Below are 17,517 nucleotides of genomic sequence, written 5' to 3'. Positions count from 1 at the left end.
AAAATTTATTCGACAGTCGAGTTTGATATCTTGATCTGTCGACGTCAAACCGAGTCGGGCGAGTGGAGTAAATCAAGTGGCAATACGACAATCCACGCTGCTCATTTTATTGCAAACAAAATGGGAGATCTCGGAATGCTATGACACGGAGCGCACTGACTTTGACACACGTAACACACTTGACAGATGTGACACACGTGACACACGAGACACACGGGACACGCGTGACACACGTGACGTACGTGATACACCTGACACATGTGACATTCGTGACAGTACTTGAACTCGCGACACTTCTCTACACCTACCCAGCGCATTACGCGCGACGACCACCTGGAACAAAAGGAAAAGCGAAATTAATAAAATGCCAATTATAAAAAAAAAACGCCCACGAGTCATTCGCAAAACAAAAGCTTTGTTAAAAAGGCCTTTTTCTATGATTACTTAAATGTCTTAACAGGTTTCCGTTATCAAAATGGTACAACTAAAAACCAACCTTTATGATTTTGATTTCGATTTCGTCCGTCGGTCGCAACTTTTTAATATAAAGCACATATCAAAAGCAAGCTTTTAAAGTTTGTAAAAAAAAGAATGGTGATAAATACTAAGTGAGTGTTAAATATTTAGATAAAATAATATATTTTTTTAACGATTTTGGTTAACTAACTTTGTTTTAAAGATAAATTCTATATTTATGCCCTCGAAATTCTTTTTAAAACAAGACAATAGGAGTTAAGGATTCCATTAAAAATGTACGTGCTCGATAATTATTATACTTAGTGGTGAAAATCACACTGTTAACTGAGTTTTTGTTCGCACATTAACCCTTTAAAATTAAAAAATAGTTACGAAATTGTATTTTAGGAACCTTCCTCCGCTTTTGGAAGCCGGTTGAAAAAAGAATCGAAATGCGAACATCGCTTGAACCCCAAACCCGTGTAAGCCGAGTCAGTATTCTAACAGGTCCGTATTATTTATAGACTACGGTCACGAAAGATTCTTAAAAGTTAAGGTTAATATCGATTTTTCCAAAATTTCTGATGATTATTTGATAGCTATTTGACTTCTCGGGGACTCTCAATAAGTTCACAGTTTAAGTTTCATGTTTTATAGGCAGTGACCTTTAGCCCTTTAACCTACTTCAGTCGTTGGTGTTTATAAGATTACGTAAACGATATAAAGCTGATTAGGTATTATTATTCTAACTAGGTAGCTCTTAGAGTGAAATTGTGTGAGGTTGACATTGACATGAAGAATATTCACGTTAGTTTATTGTGTGCTAACCTCAAAGCTATAGTTTTAATTATACGAATGTAGTTATTATCATTAGCTTATAAAGCTGAACATATTGTATTTCAGCCTCGGCTAAGAATGACCCACTGCTGGGCACAGACCTACTTTAATCCTGTTTTAGAGAACCCACCATGCCGCTCCAATTTAAGTATGCGGACTTTAATAATTATTATCACTAAATATGCTCTTCAGCATATGCTCACTGAGGAGTAAAATGACATGGGGTGGATAGCGACAATTAGCTAGCAACTCTGGGCTGGTAGGTATATATAATGTTTTTAACAAAAAGTCTTACATCCAGCAGAAGTCTCATCATAAAGTGCCTTATACAGGTCTGAGTATATTAATAAAAAAAAGTTTTGACTTAAGACTTTTGACTGAATTTGATAAAAGGCCGTATCTCAGGCAGGCAGGCTCCGTCGAGCCGGCTCTGAAATTAAGATGTAACATGATGCGAGAACGAGCAAGAGCTGCTAGATTTATTGCTATACCACTTTGCATATGCTGATTTACAAAGAGCAGCGGTATCTAATAGAGCGGTTAGAACCGCTACCAATAAAATTTGAGTGTGTCATGAACTTTTAAAATTTCCACTATCTCTAAATTATATTATAGCCACTAGCCAAAACGCGAGGTCAATAAGTAGTTAGATTGCTTTTTTAGGTCGTACAAAAAGGACTATATTCGGTGAAAACAGAAATTTATTGTCTTTCTAGGACTAAAAGTTATATTTTATTCTGCTGCCTTTAACTAATTTAATGCCATAAACCAAGTTGATTAGTTGCTTACTTAGGGCTTAAAGTAAGGACAAACAAATAAATAAACACATTTTCGCATTAATAATATAAGTGTAGATTCATATAAAAACATACTGAATTGGTAGAATAAACAATTGATTTAAATACTTTGAGATTTAACAAGTAGAAGATCCCAAACTGTGCGTATTGGCGAATGTTTGCCTTAAACATTTGAGTAAGCGGGAACTGAGGTTGTAATTCAGCTACTATTTCAATAGTAACAGTTTTGTAAACATTGCAATACATTTAAAACGTCAGTTCAGTTTTTATCTTTAAATTTAAGAAAACTAATTCCTCTTTTTCGCTATGCTTACTAATATTAAAAATGCAAATGTGAGTTGGTTTGTTTGTTACGCTTTCACTTAGCATATATTTGTTATTATCCTCACGAGTAAATAAATGAGATAGAGAGAGTATAATTAAATGAGATATTTTTTACTATCAGTTGTCACTTGGAGGAAATATCAAATATATAAAATTAAAATGCTATCGAAGATATTTTATTTTAGCAGTAAACATGGCAGCTTCGCAAATTGAATTCGAGTATTGAAACTGCAATGTTTGCTACTAGAATACGCTACAGTCCCTAAAAGACAGATAAAAAGTCATATAATAACTTTGATCGCTTTATGACACCTTAATTACCTAAAGCACTCCGCAGATGCCAGAGAGATGCGAGTTCAAATCCTGCCGATTTCAAAATTTTTATATGCATTTTAGCAGCTTGTATTAGCAGCTCTAAAAGGTCCCTCGTTGCTGATATTGCGCGTTCGCTAAAGCGCGCGAGCGGGACGACTGTCTGGCTTACTGTAGTCAGCAGAAAGAAATATCAGCTTCACTGTATAACTTGAGTAAGCTTAAACTTAACATTATACAGTATAATCTTAAGTTTAAGTTTAATCTTTGCATTATTGAAATTTTCATTTTGCGATGAATGACCATTGGTGAAGAGGTAGAGGTAGTGAACTATATAATCAAGCAATTTCGGTTGCTTGGAAGAGATCGCTATAGCGATAAGGCCACCAAATTATACTGTCTTGCTCTTTGTTTACATCTCTGTGACTACTTTTTTTCTTTTGTGTACAATAACAGTGTTTTCATTCAATTACATGTATTTGCTCAGGAAGATATTAAAATTATTAAGTATTGAGTTCCTCTGTTTTTAAGGGATTTTATGAAGAAAATCCAAATGAAAGGCTTTGGGCTAATAGTTGGATATAAATAGACTGAAGATGAGGACTATTATGCCCACCTAGGAAAGCTTAAAGCTTAACGAAAATAACCAATCTATCGAAATAGGAATAGCGGTTAATGAACTAAACTACTGTGTAGTAACATCCTGAATCCAATTCTATTTACAGACACTGACCGGTACAACCAAGAACAATGGAAGAAGAGCGGCGGGCGCTCCGTCAAGTGCGAGGGGCAATAAATCCTATAGGACGCGCAATTTGTTGAGTTACAACATGCGCAAGCCAGCCACCGGGCCGACGCGAAATTAGCTCCCACAGAGATAAATTGATGCCGGCCCGCTAAATAAATTATTTGGGAAAACCGAGAAAAAACGGGCGTCTTCCCTTGATAAGGGTTGCACGCATTCTACCGCGGAAATAATGAATATCGACCCTCCTTGTTGCGTAACATTGGAGTCATATACTGGTTTAAGCGACCATCTAATCAGGACTACGTCAAAATAAATTTAAAAACACACAAATAAAAATTATTCTGTTAAAAAGTTGGTCGATAGCAAAAAGTTCTAAGAAAGAAACGATTGTTTAGGTAAATCGATAAAATATGGACGTCTCTCCTTGATAAGAATTGCACGCATTGTAATGCAGAAATAAAGAATTTTGAACCGCCTTGTTGCATAATCGAATTCAAATTATATTTATTTAAACGACTTTTACCAACCAACTTGCAAGAAAACGGAATAACCAAAATTGAAGACTGATTTGGCGCGAAGCACATTCCACAGATTATCGCTCATGGCTTAGTTTTCGAGAATCCACAAGAACGAAAAAAAAATTGCAATGAGAATCAAAAATTATATACCTATGTATAATGTTCCGCCAAGCGCTAACTGTATAAATGTGGCCAAATTTAAGCTTTAATGCGAGTTCAATTAATTTCATTTTACTTTAACGTTTCAGTGTTTTCCACTCGAAAATTCTATCATTGCGAGCGGGAAAACGTTATATCAAGTACTAGTTATTTTGAAATACGGTAAATACAAGTGAATTTCGTTTAAGGACGCGATTATATTATCACGTTAGTTATGAACAACGATAATTCGTATATTGACCAGTTAAATGCTGAAACTTTATATCAATTTAAAACCACAAGTCTGTTTTCAAGTTTGAAAGATATGTTGTGCTGAGCCAGCATGACATAGGATTAGAGCAGGAAGAACATAGTAGCCGAAGTGTTTTCTTGAATAACGTTCTTACCAGTCAATACGCAAAATACCAACGATGTAAATAAACCATAATGTTAAAAAATGGTTATAGTGTTTTGTTTTTAGAAAACGTCAAAAGAATAATCAATGCCAACCATATGGGTAGAATGATGATGCCTATCTGAATATGTTCTTCCTGTTTTGAATACCTGTTAAATAAACAACCCCCACGATATACCTAGATGTAATATCAAAAATTGATATTAACATGAGTTATGATGTCGATCGCTGCGGTGACGTCATAATTCACGATCTCGAATTCGCCCATACATGCACCCTGCCATTGTAATTCCGATCGAGTAAAGATAAATTTCACGGCATCGGGGCTCCGTTTAAACTGCATTGCAATCACTCAATCGCGTTTATCTAAACAACAATCAGAATTATAAGACACAGAGCATTAGCATCGCTTGAATCATTTAATTCCACACCCTATTCTGGAATTTAATCGGCAAATTGTCACTCATCGGCCTTTTATCGCCAAAATGTTTCTCACGAGTGCAAAAACGGGGTAATTAAACTCATGAATGCGAATCGTTCATGTTTATTTTAATTAGGTAGAAGCTACGAGTTACATTAAAAAGTATGCATAATTTTGTAAAATGAACATTCCTCTTTGGAATATTTTTGATAATTAATTTATTGTATTCAACAAATTAAATTTAATAACTTTAATTTTTTCGCCACGGGAAACATTTAACACTTTTTCTTACATTTTCTCCTGTGTGAGACTTTATCATATTTATAACAGTTAGACAGTGACAAAAACCATCATCGTCATCATTATCATATCAACCAATTACCGGCCCACTACAAGGCACGGGTCTCCTCTCACAATGAGAAGGGTGTACGTAGACCACCGTGCTGGCTAAGTGCGGATTGGTGGACTTCACTCGCCATCGAAAACATTATCGAGAGCTCACAAGCATGCAGGTTTCCTCACGGTGTTTTCATTCAACGTCAAAGCGAGTGATATTTAATTGCATAAAACGCACATAACTTTGATAACTTAGAGGCGCGTGCCGGAGTTCGAACTCAGCCTCCCCGAAATTGACGCCGAAGTCCTAACTAGACTAACAAAATAACATGCTATGTGTCAATTCAAGCTATCACAAACTTATCTTTATGTGACTGCATGGTCTAATTTACCTTAAATAGCTAGAAGAATAAATATTGTAGTTTAAGTTGGCATCGAAATCTGTAAGATTATAATTATTAGGTAGGTTAATTCTACCACGGGAACAGACCACAAATATTATGTAACCGCTTTGACGGATGGGGTCCGAGCAATTCGCACGAAATCCGTTTTTCCTGTGCACCGACACTTGGTTGCAATGGCCGACTATAAAGGGTTGGCGCGCACCCTTTCTTTCAGCGGGAATTAATCTTAGTTGTATATTCGAGATTTAGCCGGCAATAAGAAAGACACATAGGTGGGCTTAGCGAGGGGCGCGCGCGGCAAATTGTCTCAGATTCACCCACCCCACCGGTACGAGGATTTTATTACATTCGTTAACGCATATTAGATTAATGTGTAAATACTTGAATTTGTATGCAAATTGTAAGAAGATTAGATGTACATGATTTGTGTGTGACAACGCTGATAACTATTGAAAAAAACTGCCTAATTATTAACGATTACATACCGGAAGTAACAGTTTTTATGATGACCTTGTACATTTTAATAAATATAAATATTTTTTATATTTTTTCTTTTTATCATTTAATAATGGGTATATTTACTAGTATATAACGTGTAAATGAAAACCGAAATAGTCACTGGCACTGGCTTTCGAGGTACATTATGTGCTGTCTCTGAGACTTCTGTGAAACCGAAACGCTATTGAGTAAACCACTGCCATAGTTTTTACTGAAAGAAATCACATACAGCCCTAACATCACATGCAAAATTAAAAGCAAGAGACTACCTACTGTAATTTTTTAGACCTACGCGTCGCTTCGCGTAGGTACTATGCACGTGTCGGTCTATTATCTTGAATTGGGTTGTCATAAGTAAACTCTTGTATGGAAAAATAAATATGCTTCATTTTATTTAAAACTTTTACAGGGTGATTCCTTATAAAATATACTTATACATCCTTCTCCAGTATTTTACACGTTGTATATATATATTGGAAAGAAGTACCTACTGCCATTTAATATAAAAAGAAGAAAATAAAACCAACTTCAAAGTGTTTATACTAATACCTACTTGATAATTAGGTATACCTATTGTTTAAAACACTGTAAATTCTTTTACTGCTTTACCGAAAATCTTTACTATCAGATACTCACTTATATTATATGGGGCCTGCTCAGAAGACAGACAATAACCTCGCAAATAAAATCAAATAAGTTAAGCCAGTAAAGCGTAAACATCGGCGTAACATATATGTACCCTAAATACCTACGGGTTTTAACGAATTTGAAACCTTCTGCTTTTTGAAGTCATTTAAAAATATAGGTGCTATAATCCTAGAATAACCCACAACGCATTGTTGCAAGAAACCTTGTTTGGAGAAATTATAAAAAAATTATTCTCAATTTCTATCGAAATTGGGGTTCCATTTTTAAAAAGCCGTCCTGGCGGGGCTTATACCACCCCTACCTGTGCAATCAATTCATCCCCACCGACGTATGCGGGCTGCGTGACGTGTGAGACCGCCGTACGCCATTTCTGTTTCGGTTATTGTACCCAGTAGTGTGCCTTAGTACCAGATTTACTCGCTCGCAATCGAGGAGTCGTTTTCGAGTATGGAATTCTTTAACTTCTTCTGAATTTTTTAGCTCGGATGTTTGAAAGAGCGTGTTTAAAACAAATATACAAAGTACAGGATTTGCGACTCTAAAACAAGTTCCATTTGGTATAGGTTACTTTGACGATACAGAGTTTTATATGCGAAAAATACGCCTCGATTGCGAGCGAGTTAATCTTTTAGTCACTAGTTATTGAGGTAAACATTCTAAAACTATTTCATGAAGTTACCTGAGACTTCTTAATAAGTAAATACTTAACTAAATAGTAAAGTAAACGGAATAGCAAAATAAACATTTCATACCTTGCAATAACCAGTTTCATAGAAAACACGATTAAAGCGAATGGAATCATAAACCATTGCACACACGATTGTTGCTGATATAATAGTTTACAAACTGACAAAGTGAATATACTACTACAACTGCTCTCTCACACGTATTAGAAGTACCTAACTGAGGATAAGAAATAGACAGTTATAAATAAATAAACATACTACGACAATACATACATCGCCTAGCCTCAAAGTAAGCATAGCTTGTCTTATTGATGACCAACGTAGAGAAAATTCAGAAATTATAAATTTCAAATTGTGCCTGCCGAGGACCGAACTTGGGACCTCCTACATATTTACGTACGACTTTAATCAATGTCTACCATCATCATCATCATATATACAGCGTGGTGGGCGAGTAAAGCTTGGTTACAATAAATCTTAAAAGAGTAAATAGCTATCTAGTCATAAAAAATATGTAGGTGAAAGAGTTCAAAAACAGTTTTTTCGTGCTAAATTCCAATCCGCCCCATGTCGGGACATAAATCAGGATTTTGGACGGGCAAAGCTAAAAATTTTGAACGCTTTAAGCTTGGTTTAAATTTCGTATAACATGATACTGAAAAAAATAACACTACATTTATAATCCAACCATTGTCAACGTGGAAGGAAGGTGGATATAATCAAAATAAATACAGGGATTAATTAAGATAAGTATTTGTCCTCGTTTTTCTGTCATTCTAGCATTTGTGTCACCAAACTTGACAATTTTTATTTATTATCTGTACGAGTAGGGATAATTATTATCATTGATTTTATATGTTACGCAGCTTACTTATACAAGCTTTTCGTTACAGCTGTCCACAGCTGGTTGTTCACAGCAACCTAAATTGACTGATATATAACGAAGTGTGACCTACTGAAATTTTTGGACCCGCAGCACCGCCGAAGACTTAGTTAATTGGATCGTGGAGAAATACAGAGTGTCTGTCCCTGAAACTATTATCTCAGGCTTTTGAAGACGTCATTCCTAACGCTTAAGGGTAATAAGGAGTTCATTTTAATAGTAAGCTAGTTTTAGCTGATTAAAATGCCAAGAAGTTTTCATTACATCTGATAGTGATAATACCTTTTAATGTATCCCAACGAACAAAATGTTAAATAAATAAAATAGTTTATGGAGCTAAGTAATAAAGTGTGAAATCGCATTTATAAATGTAAAGTTTCCTTAAAATTTAATTAAAACGCATAACCTTCTGATTTCGTAAATAAATTTTAAGTTATCTCACCAGAACGCGACTCAACAGTATTGTATGAACATGCCATTAGCACGCATTTAGAGCCTAGAGTGTGAGTATATACGTAATAACCGCATCACTTATTTTGCGATAATATAATATAGCTTAGTCAAATAATGATAATTAGTTCTCCATATAAAATAAATTGTTGAATAAGCCCACCAACCCGCGTTCAAGAGATCCGTAGAAGAACTAGAGTTACCGACATAGCTCAGCGAGTCTTGAACCTGAAGTGGCAATATGCAGCTCGGAGAACCGATGGACGTTGGGATTTTAATGTGCTGGAATGGCGATACCGCACCGGTAAACGCAGCGTAGGTCGGCCTCTAACGAAGTGGACATATGACATTAGGAGAGTCACTGAGAGCTGGAGGCAAGCGGCCCAGGACCGTGGATTGTGGAACTCCCTACAAAAGACCTATGTCCAGCAGTGGACGTCCATTGGTTGAAATGATGATGATGAAGCTGCGTAGGAACAGCGTGGTTAGTTTAGGCTATTAAATTGAATGAGAGAGTAGCCACTTGCTCGGCAGTGGGATGTTAGAAAGCTGATGATAAATAATAATAAATAAATAAACATACTACGACAATACACACATCGCCATCTAGCCCCAAAGTAAGCTTAGCTTGTGTTATGGGTACTAAGAAAGCTGTTGAATATTTTAAAGAATATAATACACATTAATACTTATAATATAGCGATAAACACCCAGACACTGAAAAACAATTATGTTTATAACACAACCTTTTTTCAGTTGTGGGATTCGAACCCACGGCCTAGAACTCAGAAAGCAGGGTCGCTGCCCACTGCGCCAGCTGGCCGTCGAAATGATGAATGATGAGTTATATATTATATATGTAAATTACTAAGCAAACCATGGACACTTTCTAACTAAAGGAGCATGCTACAACAAAGGAGAGTCCTAAGTGACAAATCACTAGATTTATGTCGTAAAAGACGAAAAAAATAAAGATGTTTGCTCTACCTTACAGATTGCCGCCATAGTGAACTTTCACACTGCACGGATTAATTTTATTTTTAGACGCGACTAATGCGAGCAACGCACGGTCTCTAATCCTTCCTTTTTTGGCTATTTATTTCCGTAACACTTTGTTATGTGTCGCCATTAGGCCGAATATGTGAGGGTTCCCGGCGCAACTATTTTAGGTTCATACATTAGGTTAACGCTTACGTGGTTTTAGTTAAATGGCTTTGGGGCGAATTGTTTTAGCGATGACTGATGACAAATTTAAATAATGATTCATTGACTAATATAAAAAATTCTCTTCGTGGCCAAGAACTTTTACAAGTTTAAAAGTTATTTAAGTAGCAGTGGCGTGCATATGGGTTTTAACCAAGGGTATGCACAAAGCAGGAAGTTAAATTTAAATATTCCTTCTATATAAGCTATATGAAATTTTTAGAGTATGCATTTGTGCATATTTGATGTGCACGCTGCTGTTAAGTAGATACCTACCTTACTTCGATTTTTAGTTAGTAAAAGTATTATAGATGATACTTACAATTACTTTTGAAAAAAATCATGTTATGGTATTGTACATTTATAAATCAGTTGCCCGTTCTGTTTTTGTATTACTAGCATATATAGGTATTATATGTTCAGGAAGCACTAAAGTTTAATAATAAATGAACATATTCCTGCTGTTCTATTTTTTTTTTGTTTAGTATCTAAAAACTAGTTTTTAACCATATTAATATTTGATTCTTTTTTTCTTTCAGGGTGCAACATCAGCTTCCATAACCTAAACCAAAACACCTATTATCCCGCACAACCTCGTCTAGGCAGAAAGACAGATTATATAGAAACGCATGAATGATCTTAATTAAACCTTTCCTGGATTCAATTAACCTCAAACAATAATTGTGTTGTAAAAATAATCAGAAGCCCGAAGCCTTAACTATCGGTTGTCACTAGGCAATCTAAGTGAAGTTGTTCTTAAAATACAAACGACTTATGTGTTTTTTTTTTAATTACAAAACCAGCATATATCAATGGAGACACACTCCCATAATTCACACACTTAATTTAAAATACAGCGGGAGGAAAAAAATAGTTTTGTTGCCAAATATTGAAACGAGAAAAACTATTTAATCCGAAAACTTTTGTAGGTTGGTAGGTATGGCGAAATAAATCACCCAGTCGTCGTCGATGCCAAAGAAATAACACGATATTGTTGGCAACATTGCAATTTATACGTTCGCAATATAATATGTATAATCAAAGGCTTTACTGACGTACAAGACTCACGTCTAGTTTTTATAATATAAAATCAATGTACGGCATTGACAAATCGACTGCAAAAATCGTTTGTCGGTACACCAACGCTATTATAACATGATAACAGAGATCATTATGGGTAAGACATATGTAATTTAAAAAAAAAACATTTACCGTTGACTCTCAGTGCCAAGGTTGCTTAGAAGCAATCATCATCAACAAAGTTGTATTTAAATTGGTCTCTATAAGATATATTTCGGAGAGTCTTAAGGAACTACCCAAAGTAGCTCTGGCTTCAGGTTTACACTACCAAACCAAAGACACCGTTCCGTACTTCATGTTCCATCGATACGTAGCTCTTTTCTATTACCTATGATATATAATTAGATTGGGGCTCCCGTTTTTCCGGTTATAGGGAACTTCAAATTAAATGTGAATAAGCACTTATGTCATAAGTGTAATTGTAAGAAAAATATTCTAGAATAGTGCAATTTCGAAGCTCAACGCATTTCCTGTGTCGATTTCGTCTAGCTTTTAACATGAACAGTAGGTAAGTACCAATAAAATTTGGATAAAATTACTTAAACCGTCTGAGTAGCTTTTTTGTAAGAAACTTGTTTTTGTTTGAAATTTCCTACTACAACCTAGGAACTTGAATTGCAACCAAAAATTGTACTAGTTTAAATAATATATAAGCTTTATGATAATACCTACATCTTGGGTCTATTCAGACTGATCAGTGTCAGGGCTTTTGAATAAAGGCCCCCGGATCCGCCAATACGGAAGTGTTGGCGACGTCCGTTTCTTAACCGTTATTTACAGTCCTTCGCAGATGTGTGACTAAATGCAATGTAATTACTGAGGTTTCAGTTTAGATTTCTGACACTTTGTGCAGCGTTTCTGCGTTGTAAAACGTATCGCAATTACAAAATGTATGTCTGTCAGGGCATGCTCCAGAAAATTTAATAATCGTAAATCCTTATATCCCAGATAGGTACAAGTGTTGTAGAGATTATAAAAATCATTTGAAAGCAAATTGTCGCCTCAGGCAGAACACTGACTGTTATGTTTGGAGAGACCATAATACCTACTACCAAAAAAATGTGTGTTTAATACCTACTTATAATTCCAAGTAAACCTTTTTTTACTTATGTAAGTCCTTACAAACTGATAGGTATATACAGGTATTTTCGCGTTTCAGTTCTAAAATTTACTAAACAACGAAAGAGGTTTAGCCCAATGTTAAATTTTAATACAGCGACCTTGTTATAATTTGTATCTATATAAATAATATGGTACACTGTATACAATATTTGTTGAGCGGTAAAATAACAATCTTTCATCTCAGCAAACAAGGGAAAAATATAACAATATCTTGGAGAGAGAAGATTACTCCAGGGACGTGATCTTTATTACCCAGAATCACGTGATCTCACAATAAACTATTCTTCATCACAGTAATTTAGTAGCTGTGTTCACACTTTTTATTTTTTCCCTTGTATTCCTAAGAAAAATAGGAATCGTGACAATACATCAACTTCTCCGGACCTCGTTACCGAAATCAACTCTATCATAGATCACATTTGTCTAAGGCTTTGCTTTAAAGAAATGCCATAATGTCTTAACTCTCACCCATCAACCGATCAACAATCAACCCTTTTGTAAAACAAATAAAGTTCAATTCTCTATGCTAATAATAGAGTATTCAGGCCAAATTACAAAGACGGAGATATAGGAGACTCGCGAGCCACACACGACGAATTACGAGCGAAGCCGGGCCGCGGGGGTTGAGTTATGTGACGGTGGTATATAATATTTAAGAATTATGATTTGTTCTTACAAATCCTTAATTTTGTTTTGGACACACGTCTCTATTTATGATTTATTTTAGGACTACAATTCGGCGAATATCACGAATATTCCGAAAAAAAACACCTCGAAACGCAACATAAATTATATTTATTATGTGGCTTAAAAATTTAGAGATTTGCTGGCTAGAATTTGGACTAAAACTTGGCTAACGGATTCTTTGTTTTGGACAAAACACCCTTTTACCAGGGAGTAGGTATCTATTTTTTATTAAAAAGTAAAAAAGGTAAGACCTACATTATTTATTTAAAAGTACCTTTATCCTTTTCAGAAGGAACACCTGACAGGCATGATTTTAATTAAATGTTCAAATATTACGCACGTTAAGAAATCAAAATTTGACGCATCTGGGGATGTAACAAAGACTGTATTGAACACAGAAAAGATATAATAATATTCGCGATAGAAATAATTCAATAAACAAGTGCTTTTATGTCGGATTCTACAAACAGACTAACTCAACGTTTCAAAAGCTGAAAATTTAGCAGGAACTATATTATTCCCGGCTTCCTAATATAATAAAAAATGTATGCAAAATTAGTATCAATTCATTTGCAAAAAGTATTATTGTTTGCTCGCTATAAGATATTCATGCCAGTTGCATTTCATAACTTTCGACTTTTCAAGGCTTAGAGAAAAAGTATTCCTAATTATATTAATGTTAGACGGGAAATTACTTAATAAATTAAGGTAAATGAAGTTTTATGTCCAAATAGTATTTCGAGGAATGCAAGATGGCGCCGCCCCGAGACGTGATTTGTCAAAAGCAAAACAAACAGCACAGGAATAGTTTCAGTTGACAAGTTTATAGCGTATCGCGCTCTCCTCACTCCAGCGATTTCACGAGTTTATGTGAATTTAAGGAATTTATTCATAAATATGTGTTACTATTTAGTTTAATTCGTATTCCGTGTAGTTGTGAACGTTCAGGGTACGTGAATCCTTTTGAATACGACCTCATTCGCTATGACACTCAAATGGTTAGTAACCTCCCTGGTTTTGATGACTTCCCTGGTGCCACGGTACGCTTTGAATTTCAGTAGGAGGTTTCTGGTTCGATTTCCGGCAGGGACAATTTGTAAATTTATAATTTCTGAATTTTCTCTGGTCTGGTCTGGTCTGGTGGGAGGATTTGGACGTGGCTCTACCGACAAAGACGTGCTGCTTAGTGATTTAGTGTTCCGGTGCGATGTCGCGTAGAAACTTATTAGAGGTGTGACTACCATACTCCAGAACAGGTTAGCCCGCTACCATCTTAGACTTCATCATCACTTACCACCGGGTGAGATTGCAGTCAAGGGCTAACTTGTATTGGAATACAAAATCGAAAATTACTAAATGACGACGACCTGGCATGGTGGTGGTGACCGCTATTTTATTATAATTGGGAGACAAGGGCAATTTGGGGATATCCGATTTGGAATGTACGGCTTAATATAACTGCCCCACACCATATAGACTGCAACAATTATAGATGAGTACTATTACCTACTATATAGAAACAATGACTAAAAAAGATTGTAATTTATATGCTTGAGTGAGAAATATATCACAGGAGATAAATATTAAAAAGCTACTTACATTAGAGTCGAAACACGTAACTAGTTTCTGTAGATATTTGTCTAAGCAGAAGCTACTGGGAATGGAAGGAAGATATAGGAACCCTACATCAAGGCGACAGACGCATTATTTTTTAAATTTTTTTTTAAGCTAAAACACAATTTGTTATTATCTTAACTGTAGCTAACTGTGTAACAGGAACTGTACATTTTTGCAAGATAGCAAGCCGGAAATCTTAAATATTGATATTTAAGATTTCCGGCTTGCTAGCTAGGTATCTAAATTCGTAAAAGAATTCACATATAACCGTTAATCAAAGAAATAAACACACTTTTTAAATATTTCCGATTTATTCAGTTGAGATAATGTTATAATCATAATTAAAGTATGTTTTTCATTTTAATGAACGTCGAGTAATTTTAGTTTAACCATTTAAACTCATCTCTTCACTTGCATAACAATAAAAATTCATAATACCGTAAGCAATTAGTAAAATTGAATCTACGAATTAATTGCCTTAATTTAGAATATCTTCCAAATCGCGTGAAAGTAGCACGTCTGCAAGCCGCTTTCCGAGGGTCGTTGAAGTTAGGCGGGACAAGAGCGCAACAAGAATAATACAAAATGTTTTTCATTTTCTTTATGTCACCCCCGGCAGTCGTAAAGGCATTAAGCGTGACCAAACTTTTGTTTGATACCAGCTATGTATGAGAGCAATATCTACGCTGCACTCTATAAACTTAATTCAAAGATTTTTAAAAATATTACGTAGGTACCTTACTGGGTACTTTACGTTACAATTAGTAGGTACCCTATCACTTTATGAAATAGCTAATTTATTAAGTAAATCAAGACTTTGTTTTCTGATAACGGAATTCTGTAGCAAAAATACTGTAAAATACGAAAGGATGGATGGATATCGTATCCAACGATGAACGATAATCATCCTCTGGTAACATTACTAAAGTGGTGTACCACAGATAAAGTCAAAGTCAAATATTTCTTTATTCAAATAAGCACATAGATGGCACTTTTGATGCATTGATTACATCCAAAATGTGCTGCGCTATGTACATGTGTAATCTTAAGCGAAACCGATATACTTTAGGATGCGTTTCGAACACTCGTAGCTTTAGTTTTGAGTTTATGGATGTAAACCATTACTTCACTACCATGTACAAATTGTAAATTTGTAATGTACACATCAAAAGTGCCAACTATGGGCCTATTTGAATAAAGTAATGTTTGATTTTGACTTTGATTTTCAACACGAGGTTATAATTAGGTTTTCTGATCAATGGGCACACTATAAATTTCTGTCAACAGACTGTACGTCAAATATCCGGCTGGACAGATTTGCTAGATACGGAATACGACTACATAACTAGGCACTCTCACAGTAACACTTTAAACCACATATTTGTGACGTGAAAGTGATACAACAAGTGACACAACAACAAGTGTATATAGTATTTTTAAAACATGCCTAGACTGAAGATATGTCATGTCATATGTCAAAATTTACCTCATCAAGTGCATTTCCTTCGCAGTCAGTACTTACATGCAGTAGAAAATTAATGCTCCGTACCACAAAATAACAGCATTATACATCACAATGTATATTCTTTCTTAATTTAAGGGATCGTAGGAACCGTAACGCATGGATAGGGACGTTCCCATTTTTATCACGAATCTCAGTCCTTCACGCGGGGCGGGGAAGACACATGGATACTGAAGAATTAACTTGATTTCCCGGCGATAAAGCAAGGAGAAATCTCATTAACTGCGATACGTTTATCTACTTCTTCGGTAGACAGATTTGTTTAATGTATTTGTATTGCTGAATGATTACATTATATATTTATGGTACTAACATATTGGATGGAATCAGAAGGATCTCTCAGTGCAGGGTTTAATTTCTGAGCTGAGCCAAAAAAATTTAAATCGGGTGCAATTTCCAGTATTATTCTGGAGTAAGAAAGCTAGCACTTTGAGATTACCATCATTGTCATTATCACTATCTTGTGTGATAATAATCGATTAAGCCTGCGTCGATAGATAAGTAAATAGATTAATGTATTTGGAAACTCCAATCTAAGCTTAATTTCCTTGCGAACTGCGTTTTTCCGAAATACTGTTCTGAATTAGACCTCTCAAAGTACCAATAGGTTATTTCTAAAAAACCTGCTGTCTTGTATCAACGCAACCGTCTTCTACCAATCCTCCCTAAATAACTTCACCTACCTATTATTAGGGCAATAAATATGGGGCGTAATATTCTCCAATTAAATTTTTCCCCAATAAATTATTTTGATAAGTTTGGATACAATGTAGGTAGCTACCAAAGTACATGCAGTACAATCGACAGTTGGGATCTCGGTATACTTTCTACTATCCGTTCTTTTCACTTCTAATAATTAGGTGCTTTATTTATTACCCCGATATTAAATGACAAATACATCTAATTAGGAAACATGTGAAAGCTTTCTCACACCATACGGTTACGATGTCGATGAGAGGTGACAGCTGGCATGTAAAAACTAATTTTTTTTTTTCATGTGGAACTATAATGGACTGCACTCACGCTAAAAAGAGAGTTAGCCTGAGCTTAAAATAATATAAGGTATTTTTATTTTAGATGGCGTAGAAAGCAGAATCTAAAAGGCATTCCAGACTTGCACGTTATTTAGGACATGAGATATCAACTACGTAATTGTGTAGAATTTAGATCCATGCGATGCCTCGGAACTCGGGGGTTAAAGTGTGGAACTAGATCAAATAGTTTATGAAAAACCAGCAAAAAACCAATATATCGAACTTGTAACCTACGATTTTTTATAGCCATTAATAATTACTAGAGAGTACTAGAGCTGCTAGAGCTATTATCCTATGTTTCATTTTCTGTGTTGACGCTTAAATTACTTTTTAATTAGTAACCTATACTATACTTATACTATGCATAAGACACCTACCGTA

The 17,517-nt window shown here is 35.2% G+C and overlaps 1 protein-coding gene across 1 annotated transcript in view; it reads right to left on the bottom strand.

Moving 5' to 3' along the window:
• Window positions 1-275: 275 nt before the first annotated feature.
• LOC120626850 (homeotic protein ultrabithorax) overlaps window positions 276-17,517 on the bottom strand; it is a 194,561-nt gene continuing 177,319 nt past the window's right edge. Inside the window, exon 3 of the transcript XR_005658877.1 lies at window positions 276-333. The gene's annotated coding sequence lies outside the window, so the exon portion shown is untranslated. The remainder of the gene's footprint in view (window positions 334-17,517) is intronic.

The sequence above is a fragment of the Pararge aegeria genome, chromosome 10 (genome assembly GCF_905163445.1).
Source record: "Pararge aegeria chromosome 10, ilParAegt1.1, whole genome shotgun sequence".
Lineage (NCBI taxonomy): Eukaryota > Metazoa > Arthropoda > Insecta > Lepidoptera > Nymphalidae > Pararge > Pararge aegeria.
This window is presented reverse-complemented; position numbering and strand designations above follow the sequence as displayed.